The following is a 13,127-nucleotide window of genomic DNA, read 5'->3' as shown; positions in this document are numbered from 1 at the left end:
AGTATTTTATTAAGTTTTAAACTTATTAATACAGTCCAACGATTTCCACGTTTAATAACATACTCGTATATTTTATCCCTTTTGTAATGCGTGGAGCATAAGGGAAACTTCTATTTTGGAAATCTAACTTCATAACTTTCAGAAAGGTTTTTACAAAGCATTTTCCATATCAACTCTAATAAACTATAATGGGTATAGTTTGGGATAACCCTCTAGGCAGTTTCTACCAAATCAGATTTCATGGATGAATATGTATAAACTATGGCAGATTTAGTTTATGTTATATATCTTCTCAGGAGCATAAAGTACATTTATTCAAGGATAATTATTGTTTATATTGTTTCTCGCTAATAAACTAGATTATACAGAATTGTGAGGCTCTACTTCAATACTATACCCTTAGGTGTACAGGGTTAAATCCTATCTCAGTATAACCAGAGTCTTCTGGAGGGAGAGCGTGAGATTTGTGAATAGATCTATTCGGGACTGACAATCCCACACCAGAACTGCTAGCTACAGTTAGGCAGACATGCCTGTAGTGGACAAATGTCATTTAGCTTAAACACCTGAAGAACGTTATAAAGGTCTCTAGGTCATATCAAGTAGGGATGTTATGCGGGTCGGAACCGAACCGAACTGACCCGAACCCGAATAAACCGAAAACCGAATAAGGGTAATTGTATGAACCAAAAACCGAACCAAATAAGCAATACGGGTTCGGTTCGGTTTGGATATTATTCGGTTCGGTTCGGTTCCGACCCGAATAACCCAAATAACATGTACAAGATGATTAAGGAGCCGAATAACCCGAATAACCCAAATAACCCAAATAACATTTACAATGTGATTATAAATATTGTATTTTGTATGAGTTTTGTAGCTTATGATAAACACGAATAACACGGATTAACTATTCTTGATATATAAAATGTAAAATCCAACCACCACAATCTTAAGATATAGTTATTAAGCAACATATTAAACACTAAACACTAAACATCCAAAACACCAAAAAATCTATCTATAAGTATATAAGTTAAACATTAAACATTCCACACCTAAATTAAAATATGAATATTAAGTTTTTATCCATATCCAAAATAATATTTTTCAAACACGAATTAACTATTCGGGAATATTAATTGGTTGTTTTCCCTTTCCATCTCCGTTCTTTATCGCCTCTTCTAAAGCTTTCGCGACCCCATCGTCTTTCAAAATTTCATCAATGTTGTCCACAATTGGCTTTCTTGATTTCCTTACCCAATCTTGAGTGCAAATCAAAGCCTCTACTATATTTGCAGACAAATTTGTTCGATATGGATCCAATATACGCCCGCTTGTACTAAACGCCGCCTCTGACGCCACGGTAGAGATTTGCAGTCCCAAAATATCTATCAACATAAACATAGAAAATGTTAAAATATAATTATAAAAAAAGTATACAAATAATAAAGCTATACCTTTTACCATACGTGATACAATAGGGTAATGTTGTCGATTTGGTGTAATACGCTACTCTCAATCGATTTCGTTGATTTTTTTTGGTGTATTACGTGGGTATTTTGGGTAACGATCGATAGAACACAAGACCGATTAAGCAATTGTGCAAGGGTGAAAAATGTGAATTTTCATATTCGGTTTGGTCCTTTTGGACCGAATAAGCCCTTATTCGGGTAACCCGGACCGAATAACCCGAAACCCGAATAAGCCTTATATAGATATCCGAAAACCGAATCGAATTGCTTATTCGGGTATAATTCGGTTCGGTTCGGTTCGGTTCTCGGTTCGGTTCGGGTTTTCGGGCCAAATTCTCATCCCTAATATCAAGTATGGTTATACGACTCGCAAATAAGTATAAACTAACTTTGGTTTACGGACTCTACTCTTCACTTGTTTTATTTTGAGTAATAAAACTACTTTCATATACATACTGATAGTAATCAGGGATTTTCTAAACTTACATCTCTACCTCTAGGACGGATAACCTGTTTCTAGGGAAAATATGGGATTTTCCCAAGATAACACCGGCATTTCTAAAACCGATGGTTTATTTTCTACTAATAGACACTCTTTCAAAACCGTTTTTCATAAGAAAATATAGGATTTTCTTGAGGAACACTTTTCAAAAGGATTCAAAGAACATTTTCCACCAAAACTAAAATGCTTATGAACTCACCAGCTTTATGCTGACACTCTTTCAAAGCTGCTTGTATTCTCAGGTAATTAGTAGACAGGTACTTTCAGGAGTTCGGAGAAGACGAAGCGTTAGAGTGGCGTTTTTCTATTTTACTTTTGATATGAACAAAACTATGTATTAAACAATGTAAACCTTTTTCATATATGTATTCAATGTTTGGTTGTGTTTACTATGCTTGCTATGATACAACTGTTGTGATACTACGCATGACGTCAACCACCCCCGAACGTTCCCGCCGTTCCGGTTTGGGGGTGTGACAATACGTACCAGTAACAACGTCAGGTGCTGTGCGGACCTCCTCCGCAGTCAACTGGAAAGCTCTCCCACCAGCCCTCGGAGCCTCGGCCTTCACCGGCCGACCATCAGTAACGCGCAGAGCAGCAGGAGTAGAAGTATGGGCTGATCTCTGAGTGAGCTGAGGACATTCGGCCTTTCGATGGCCGGTCTGGTTGCAATGAAAGCAAACCGCAAATCCCTTGAGGCAGTCCTTCGCCATATGCCCCTCCTTGCCACATTTGTAGCAAATCCCTGATCGACAAGATCCCTCATGACTCTTTCCGCACTTGCCACAAGTGCAACCTTTCTGGCCCCCAGCTCTCGAATCGGTGGGCTTAGCCCGCTTGGTCGCCGACTGCGACTGTATTGGTCTCCTGTCTCTACCCTGAGACTCCTCCTCCTCTCTAGTCTGAAACTCTAGCTCAATCTCCCTCCTCCTGGCATTGGTCTGTAGCTCAGCCAATGTCCGATACGAAGAGTTTTCCACAAACTCCCGGATATCTCGCCTCAATATGCTCAAGTATCGGCTCACACGTGCTCATGGCAGAACAACACCCTCTCATGAAACATCCTCGTAATCTCTGTCACTGACTCTATCTTCTGCTTGAGAGACAGAAGCTCCGATGCCAAACTTTCCCTCTCCACCTAGGTAACATACTCATCTCTGAATAACTTGGTGAATCTCTCCCAAGTCACTGCAGCATGATCTGCAGGGGTGAAATCAGTCGTCACAAACTTCCACCAGTCCTTTGCTCCCAAGCGAAGCTGGTACAGCACGAACCGAACTCTCAAATGCTCTGGACATGAACACGTATAGAAACACCCCTCAATGTCGGAGATCCATCTCATAGTAGCAATCGGGTCCTGGGTCCCGTCGAACTCTGGTGGCTTTGTGTTGCTGAACTCCCGAAACAACAACGAATCACTCCCTTGAGGCCTCGCAGCAGCTAGAGCTGTGATGGCTGCAGCAGCAACAGCCTCTGTGACAGCAGCGTATCGCTCATCAAAAGTCTCAATAAGTGTGACCCGAACATCTCTGGTATGGCCTCTCTGATAGCTGCGGCCACCTCCTCATGAATGATCCTGCAGATCTTACCTCCTCTACCAACCCTTGTTGCATGTAGTTAACCTCTAAAATCCTTTGTTTTCATCAAATATGAAGTCTTTCAGTTCAAATCTAAGTTCTCTGGCGATAGATCTATGATCTCCGACGACATGTCTATGATTTTCACCTCTAGATATATGATTTATGCCTCCAAATCTACGAGCTCCGACGAGATTGACGGACCAGATCTGAAATCGCATCAACCGCCACCACTACTGTTGCCTTGTCGCTTCGGTGAAGCACCACCAACTCACCTCCATCTCTTTCTCTATGAGCTTCACTAACACCACCTCGTCACTGGTATCACTGCTCCTGGGGTTGTTGCGGGTAATCACCATAGTGTCTCTGAAATGCAAACACAAAATCATCAGAGACTAGCTCAAACACTCACACACTCGATTACCCACCCCTACATGCTCCTTAGCATCCTAAGGTTCTTACTTGGGTCGCATACAGATCTGGTGCTTTTAGTAATACGGGCCCAATACTACCTTCCACACCAACCTGTAGTCGTCCCAAGTCCTCCTCCTAGGATCCTAATTCACAGTACTCTATCCCTCACGGATATCAAACTACTCTCTCAGTAGATTCCTCACTGCTCATCTAGGTATCTCTCCTAGATTACTCCGAACTCTCTCTGAAAGATTCCTGCTATGTTTCTCCCTACTCAGTACACACAGAGAGCATATAGCAGATAAGATCAATCGATAGCATACCCTAGGATAAGGCATCCTGAATCAGGCAACTCTAGCCCTAATTTCTGAAATACCTAGCCTATCCTCTAGCATGCAGTTCTAATATCTCATAAGTATCTCATAATATAAACAGGTAATGGTATTTTGGGAAATCACCGTTCGGGCTCTGGCTAATTGTACACACTACTCCGTCTCGTTTTCTCTTTAAAACTCTTACTCGTTTTAGAAAAATCATTTCTTTTTTAGAAATTTTTTCTCAAATCCTCAGTTTGAGTGTAGACATACTCGAGAGTACATCCGAATCCCTCAAACCAAGGCTCTGATACCAACTTGTAACACCGTAAATTTTCAAACATCTTTTTCATTTTTAAATCACATAAAACTCAATATCACATTTTCTCAAAACCACAATGTATCATTTGTCAAAAACAAAAATCAACAAAACAACTGATAATATCCCAGAACCCTCAAACATAATCTCGAACATGTATGTACAATCAAGCCGACACCTTCCCGCGATCCTGAGAAGTACCTGAAACACATATCACACAACACGGTAAGCACGAAGCTTAGTGAGTTCCCCAAAATACCAAACATAATAATTAGCCTCTCGTGGCTATATCTCGATAAGGACCCTCCGGTCATGTGTCTTAGTGAAGACCCTTCGGTCTCACAACTCGGGTAGGACCCTCCGGTCCTAACCAATAAGCACAGGATAATATACAACATAAATGACAGAGACAAATGCATGATATTACATACTCAATATAAGCATATAAGACCCTCAGGTCACACAGTATTATCAGTCAGGTAAGTATAGTGAGAAGACTCACCTCGTAAGTAAGCAAATAGATCTAGTACCCCACAAACAGTCTAGACTTCGCACCTACTCTACGAGTGTTAAGATGATAAGGGAGGCGGAAATGAAGGCTTAGGGTCCTTTAAATAGGACACAAACCCTGAAAATTAGGATTTTCTCACTCAGCGCCTACTCGTCGAGTTGGGGTCCTCCAACTCGTCGAGTAGACTCTAAAAATCACGTGGCCATTAACTCCTCAACTCGGCGAGTTGGGGCATCCAACTCGTCGAGTTGATCTGTCATTATGAATGTAAATTAATTAAATATAATACCTGGGAGTCGGGATGTTACATTTAGTGAATTGGAGGAACACTTGTGTGAATCCAATCTCAAACTACGATCCGAGAGTTTTTGCAAAATGTTAAAAAAAGAGAAGAATTTATAATAAAAGGATTGGGTTAGGGACATGGGCTCGGTCTCTTTTCGTGTTCTTGTTTGATTGTTGGCTTGAGATCGGGAGCGTGGGCCTTGACTTAACTTTGACTTTTTCAGGAAGATGCGGTGTGTATAGTCAGCCTGAGCCCGAACAAGAGAGTGATTCCCAAAATACCCATACTTGTTATGTATGTTGGGTTTTGATTTTGCGGATATATGAATTGTTAGAAAAAGCATGCTAGTGGATAAGGTTCTTTAGAAACTGTTGGATAGAATGCCTGATTTTGTGATGCCTTATGAGATAGGAAGTTGCTTGCCTGATTTATGTTACTTGATTGTGAGATTGTTGCGTATATGTTGATTAGTTGTATATGGTATGATTGGATATCCTTAGAATGATCAAATTGGCCTTACTTCCTGTTCCTTGTTTGGTTGTGGACTTAGGGCATGGTCGATTATTCGACAGTCTATCTAATCTCGTATTGTGTACAACAAGCATGCACAAAAGCAACCAATGGTGCAAGAGCAATGATAACCGTAGGAAGAGTTCAAGATCAGTTGGAGGGAGGCGCAAATCTATTGTGTGTCGTAGGTGTGGCAGGGAGGACCATTTTGGTAGAGATTCCAGGAAGAGTGCGCGAGCTTGTTTCCATTGCGGCCAGGAAGGCCACATCAGAGGTTGTTGCCCTTTTCTCATTTTCGGTGAGGTGTTGGATCCTACACCCTTAGCTTGGCAGTTTCCCGACGGTCATCATGGACGGCCGAAGCCCCAGGGATCGAGAGTTGAGTTGGCAGTATTTCTTTTAGCAATTGTGGTGGTATTGGTAATTATCTGTAATTTATGTTTGTGTTTCAAAGTTCAGTTGTAAACTTGGATGTTTAGTTAAATGGAAGTACCCTATTTTGCCTTGGTTAATTTAATTTCTTGTATGAATGGATTAATTATCTTTGTTATCAACTTGTATGTGTATTGGGATTTATGAATGTTGTGTGGGTTCAGATTCTCCTGTGTGTTTGGATATCAGTGGTTGGGATCAAGTAATGGTATTCAAGATAGTCTGAGTATCTAAGGATTTGAAAGTCGTTAGGCTCTAGCATATCTCAAGTGGGGGAGAGTGGTACCTCGTAGTAGGAAAACCTTGTGCCAAGGTTTGGTTCTCAGTTGAATTTCTCCAGGTTCAAGACTTTCGTGCAATTGCTGGATCTTTCGGTTTCGTGTTAAGGTCATTTTCTGGTGTTGGACTTCCCTCCTAGTCATATCAGTTTTGGTTGTGGCGTCATAAGTAGGGTGTGCTTGTTCTTAACAACCTAGGGTGTTAAGAGCCTAGGTTGATGGATGTGACGAGGGCTTCCTTGTCTGTTCTTATTTGATTGGGGTGTGGAGGTCCGAGTCACGGCCCGAAGACCTGGTAGGATCAGTTAACTTTATTGGCCCAAGTGTTGTTGTTGGTTAGAGGATCGGGGTAGGCCCGAGTGCCGTTGTCGGTTAGTGGATCAAGGTTAAGCCTGAGTATTGTAAGTAGATAGCTAGGTATATTTGTTGAAGCGAAGTAGGAGCGTGGTCTAATTTGGTTTGTGACCGGTTGGTTCTCATCACGATAGTGCACTTCTGTGCGGGGTTAGCTTGACGGCGTTTGGCAGTGTCTCGAAGGGAATTTTAAGGCTCAGTGATTAATGGAATTGAACCATGTGGTTGGCTGAGGTTGTGTTAATGGGGGTATAATCGTTTAGTTTAGTCACAACGGTTGGATGCTTTGATGGCTAAGGGCAGGAAACCGGGTTTGTTCGTCGCTAGGGGTGGTGTTTCCGGCAAATTTTGAGTTAATGACAACTACATGATGGTTGATTTGCGGTGCGGGGGTGATTCTCAAAATATATCTGGAACTCAGAAAGTTCGATCAGACCGACTTGTCATGGGAATAGGATGTAGAAGGGAATGATTTCGAGGACGAAATCCAATTAAGTTGGGGAGAATTGTAACACCACGATTTTTAAATATTACATTTTAACCCTTGAAATGAAATTTCTTTGCAAAAGGGTCCCATGTGGCATATTGGATAAGGGGGCGTGCTTGCTTGAGTATGTTGGGCGTACTCTTGTGGTACATTGAGCATACTCTGGCCAGGACAAACCCTAATGATTTAGGGTTTGAGCACTATATATTCATCTTTATGACTCAATACCCTTTCCCCTCCTCAGCCTCTATCTGGAAAATCGTTCCTTAGCCAACCCCAATCCTCTCAAGTGCATTTTTGAGCTTTGGTGTATATTTTGGTGTCCTTGAGGGAGCAAGTTGGAAAATAAGATCATCCTTGAAGAGTGGAACACTTTGGATCCAAGATTCTACCATCTTTTGTCACCCTTTGGAGGTATAAACTTCTGAACTTGATATTGATTTCATTTAGATCTTGTTAGCCTTAGATTTATGGTTATTTTGGTCCCATGAGCTTGGTATTATGAGTATGTGGTACTCTAATCCTTTTTGAGTTGTCCTTTCAGACGTTTGGGAGTGTCTTAAAGCATAAAAATTGGATATTGGATGTGATATTTAGCCCATGCATGTGTTAGAGGGCCTTATTGGGTTAAGAACATAGGGTTTTGCACATTAAGCATCTTATAGCCATGCAAAGTCATAAAGTTGGAAACTTTATGACTTATGACATCATTGTGGGCTTAGATCTGAGTTTTGGGAGGAAGAGCTTAATGGAATAAGCTCTTAATGGAATTTTGGGACTGGGCAGCGTACGCTGGGCGTACCTGGAGGTACGCTGCATGTACGAAGTCAACGCCCCATTTCTTGGTCAAACATTAGAGTACGCTGGGCATACCCCGCTGTGGAGAAATGTTAACTTTTGTTGACTCCGTTGACCGTTGACTTTTTTGACCAAGTTTGACTTTAGGTCAAACTTGAGGGTTTTGATTTATTGTTAAGATTTTATTGGTTCTAATGTTAGTGGACCTGCGAGAGCAAGCAATTTAACAGGGAGCGTATCACGGTGTTCTCGGGTTTCTTCATTTTAGGTGAGTTTCGCCTTATTGTACCATAGGTCGAAGGCACCAATGCCGACCCACTAGTTTTGGTTATCTGTTAGTAGAAGGATTCCTTAGGGACTGTATATATTCATGTAGGATAGACTGAGGACTCTTGTTCTAGGCTCTCTTACCTGTTCCTTGTTTGGTTGTGGTTCTAAAGTAGGACCACCTGTCCGGGTGGCTATCTCACCTCTGAATATATACGGTCTTGCAATCCTTGGATTTTGATACTTAGTATGTTGCTATTGCTGTAGCGATCTGTTAGATTTTTATTATGGTATCGAGTATGTTGTTATGCTGTAGTGATCTGTTAGATCTGTATCTTGGTATCGAGTATGTTGTTATGTTGTAGTGATCTGTTAGATCTGTATCCTGGTATCGAGTATGTTGTTATGTTGTAGTGATTTGTTAGGTTTGTATCCTGGTATCGAGTATGTTGTTATGCTGTAGTGAACTGTTAGATCTGTATCCTGGTATCGAGTATGCTGTGTTGTCATAGTGATTTGTAGAACTGCATGTTATCTGTACTTGCCGGTTATCCTCTGGTGGAGTGCCCTAAGGACTGTCTGTGGTCACGTAGGATAGCCTGAGAACTCTTGATCTAGTCTTTCTTACCTGTTCCTTGTTTGGTTGTGGCTCTAGAGTAGGATCATCTGTTCGGGTGGCTATCTTACCTCTGGTTACTTATGGTTATGCATTTCATGGAGGATGGTTGGTAGCAGGACTGTATGTTGTGAGAAGACTTGTAGGCGGTAGTGAGTTGTATGTTTGATGTTTTCTTGTATTATGTGCCTACTTGATCCTTGTTTGTTTATATGTTGACATATGGTAGTGGTGGGTTGAGACGGCCCTGCTTTGTGTTGTAGGCCAAGATACCCGGTGCGGGCCGATTGTAAGTCGTAGGCACGAAGGCTCTAGAAGAGCAGTTGGGTTGAGGTGTTAGGCCAACAAACCCTAGGTATTCCAGCCCGATTATTGATTGGACTCGTTGCATGTTGGCATTCCAGTCTGAGGATTGATTGGGCCTGGGCATTCCAACCGGGAGGTTGTGGGACGTTATGCATGTTTATATGTTTATCGTATGGGGTATTTTGGGGGAAACTCACTAAGCTTATTTTTACATAGTTGTTTATGGTTTCAGGTGTCATCGATGATTATGGGAAGGCGAAGGCGGGACTATACACACTCATCAAAAGGAATGAGGATTTCACGTTCATCATAATACTCTGATTTCATTAATTGTAACTGAGAATAAATGGTTTATCTTATAATGGTTTTTATAATTGAGGAGTTTGACTTTAAATAAAAATGAAATTTTTTGGCCGTGAAATAGGGATGTTTCACCATGAACGCTGAGATGCAATCCGATGCATGAAAACCAAGTTTGGGACTTGGTTGATCTTCCCCCCATAGTAAGATTTTAAGGAGTATGTGAGTCTTCAGGAAGAAGACTGACATGTATAGTAATATACACACATTTAAAGTAAGACTTATTGCAAAAGTTTTCACTCAGACTCATGGTATTGACTATGACGAAACCTCATATTACCTTATCTTACCTACCACACCTTATTTAAATAAATTAAAAAATCAAGGGAAAAATAGTCTTTTTAGATAAGATAGGGACCAAGCGCGCAACAAAAACAAACTGTAGGGACCTTTCGAGTTAAAAAAATAAGTTAGGGACCAAACATGCAAATTACTCCAAACCATAGGGACCATTCGTGTAATTTACTCAAAGATGAATGAATCATCCTTTGATCTTGGAAATAACCACTTGGAAAACAATGATGTTCAAGAATTTACACATGGAATTGCTAGTTCTTTTATAATGTATTTAGACTGGATTTCATTTCTAAAATACTATCTTTGTTGTTTTATTGAAACATGGACTTTTTCTAACAAGTAACCGTCGTTTTTTCTTTCATTTTCGGTTTTGTACATAACTCAGATTACAAAATGTTATTGGTTTCTTTGGTGTGTACATTTAGAGACAGGTCTGTAAAGGATGATTGTTTCTATAGTTTATTCCATGGATAAACTAGAAATGGATGGTTGGTTGATTGTGTAATGTTGGATATGATGCAACTGTTGATATACTATTAGATTCAATGAATGTAATAATATGTAATTTTTGGTAAATATGTATCTTTGTTGTTGAATTTATTAATATGTATCCTTGAACATATTATGTATAGTGTCCCAGACTCATAAGTCGTAACCCAAGGGCAAAATTGCCAGAAAACCACCAAACCCAATCTTACACTATACCACTCTATCCTTGAAACCTATGAAGCACGGACTCAATTTGGTCGCCGTTCCTGTATCCGATACGTCGTGGAAACGGATACGCCATGGAAATGTTTCCATGACGTATCTGGTAAACACGAAACGTTTCTTTGCAGTTTCCGCCAAGTTTCCATTTTTTTTAAGGTTTTGCATGGGCTTTTTCAGTCCAAAAAAGTCTAATGGGCTATATTAATCGACTCTTAACTTATTACCCTACAAGCCTAAGCTGATCGACTCTCAACTCTGTCTACTGCCTCGCCAAATACGATCACAGTGATCACCAAAAAGACGAATAGACGATCACAGTGATTACGAAACAGAAGAAGAAGATCACCAAACCATTCACCAATTAAGAAATCAGAGACCGATTTTGATGGCTTCTCAAGAACAAGAAAGACAGTCAGAAGGATCATCATCAACAATAGACCAACCTCCATTGTGGGACTATGTGACAAAGTTGGAAAAACTTGTTGGAGCAGGAGGATGTTGGAAATTCAAGTGTAACCTTTGCAGTGAAACCCGACAGGGATCATATTCTAGAGTTAGAGCACATTTGTTTGGTATAAAAGGTAATCTACTACTTAATTTAGTGTGTGTGTCTGTGTGATTTTTTCTTTTGTGTGTAACTGTGTTTGGTTGTTGGTGTGGGATCTTTCTTATATGGGTGTTGTAAGGTTGTTTATAAATCCTGGTTTCATCTTTTTGTTTACAAATATTATGTTTATAGGGTACTTTTACTGTTTTACATTATCTTGGAGTTTTTGTTTTGGTAGATATTGTGATTGGTATTGGTAAGAAAATAAGGTTTGGTTTTGAGTATTTTACATATCGTTTGTCCACTAAACCTAGAATTTCCGTCTATTAGTTTTATTTATTCAATAAGTCATAACTTTTAAACTTTTAAATTATTCCCGATTTAATATTCTTCGCGAGTTAAAAAACAAAATTAAAAAAAAAAACGATACTGAAAACCATAGAAACACCCCACAATAGATTGTAATTCATGAACTACAATTCCCTTTTCAATTACAATGCTTCACACAATAATAAAGTTACATTCTTGATCAATTGCTATATATACTTAAAAATCAACATGATACACTTCAGTCATGTCTGGATTGAACAAGCCAAAATGTTGTTCGACCCCTGGATCCTTTTGGTTCTCGTTAAAAAGTGCAAAAACATATGTCTCCACATTCTTGTCGGGCTTCTTAGGAGTACCAGAACCACGCACGTGGTTCAAAAGATTCTGATTATAGGTCTGAGCCAGTTCAGTCGTCGTGAAATCACCATTCCCTTGTGACGGCCACCCACTCTCACAAATCACCACCTCAACACCACCTGCACCAACCTTTTCCAATGCGGAGTAAACCGCATCAACCATGGCATCGAACATATTCTTGTACCCCAGACTTCCATCTCTCACTACAACATCAGGAGAGGTGAATAACACGAACGGTAATTGAATTGAACTTGGTTCATGGATGTAAGAAAAGTAAGGGTACGCAGTGATCAAAAGTGGGAAACCGTTGTTAGCTAAGAAACATGCAATCTGTTCGATTGCAGGCTTGACATCACCTGAAAAATCTCCAGTTGAAGGAGGAGATGAACTTGCTAGTGCATTAATCCCGACGGTTGTACTCACCGGAATTTGAAAAAGACTGAAGAATTGTAAAGCTGCGTTCATATTTTGCATCGCTGGGAACACCAAAGAATTCATATCACCTGGGATGACTTCATTACCAATGGATATGCAACGGAATTTGATTGTTTGTACGTATGGGATAATGTTGGTTTGCACCCATGCTTTTGCAAAGTTGATATCTCCTGCAAGAGTACCTACTTCTTGATTGAAGGTTCCAATGATCACTTGAATTCCGGAGTTTTGTAGAGCGTTAAGAACCTTGAGGTCGGGGCTAAAGATACGAATTTGTGATATGTTTCTTGACTTTAAGAGGGTTGCGACTTGGTCTGGAGGAGGGAGGTTGTCTCCGAATAATCCGTAGTTAATTCCGATACCACCGCCATCCGGGAATTAAAAGAAATCGAAATCATATTTACAAACGTGAACGGTATTTAATGATTTAAAAATATAGATTATGAAGATCGATGAACACATCACCTGCTACAGAACTTAAATGAATTATAAAAACACACAAGACGCTTATTGAAGGTAGAAATGAATCCATTTTGTAACTAGTTTTACTCATGGACGTTGTGTGAAAAACTATTCTGTCATCGGATATATATATATATATATATATATATATATATATATATATATATATATATATATAT

At 40.0% G+C, this 13,127-nt stretch overlaps 1 pseudogene; it reads right to left on the bottom strand.

Annotated features, from left to right (window-relative positions):
- Nucleotides 1–11,910: 11,910 nt before the first annotated feature.
- Nucleotides 11,911–12,864, bottom strand: LOC145121867 (putative glucan endo-1,3-beta-glucosidase GVI pseudogene; annotated as a pseudogene).
- Between the last annotated feature and the right edge of the window lie 263 nt (nt 12,865–13,127).

This window comes from Lactuca virosa, chromosome 6, assembly GCF_052849685.1.
Source record: "Lactuca virosa cultivar CGN04683 chromosome 6, Lactuca_virosa_CGN04683_v6, whole genome shotgun sequence".
Lineage (NCBI taxonomy): Eukaryota > Viridiplantae > Streptophyta > Magnoliopsida > Asterales > Asteraceae > Lactuca > Lactuca virosa.
Note: the sequence above shows the minus strand (reverse complement) of the source record. Positions and strands in the feature narration are given on the sequence as shown.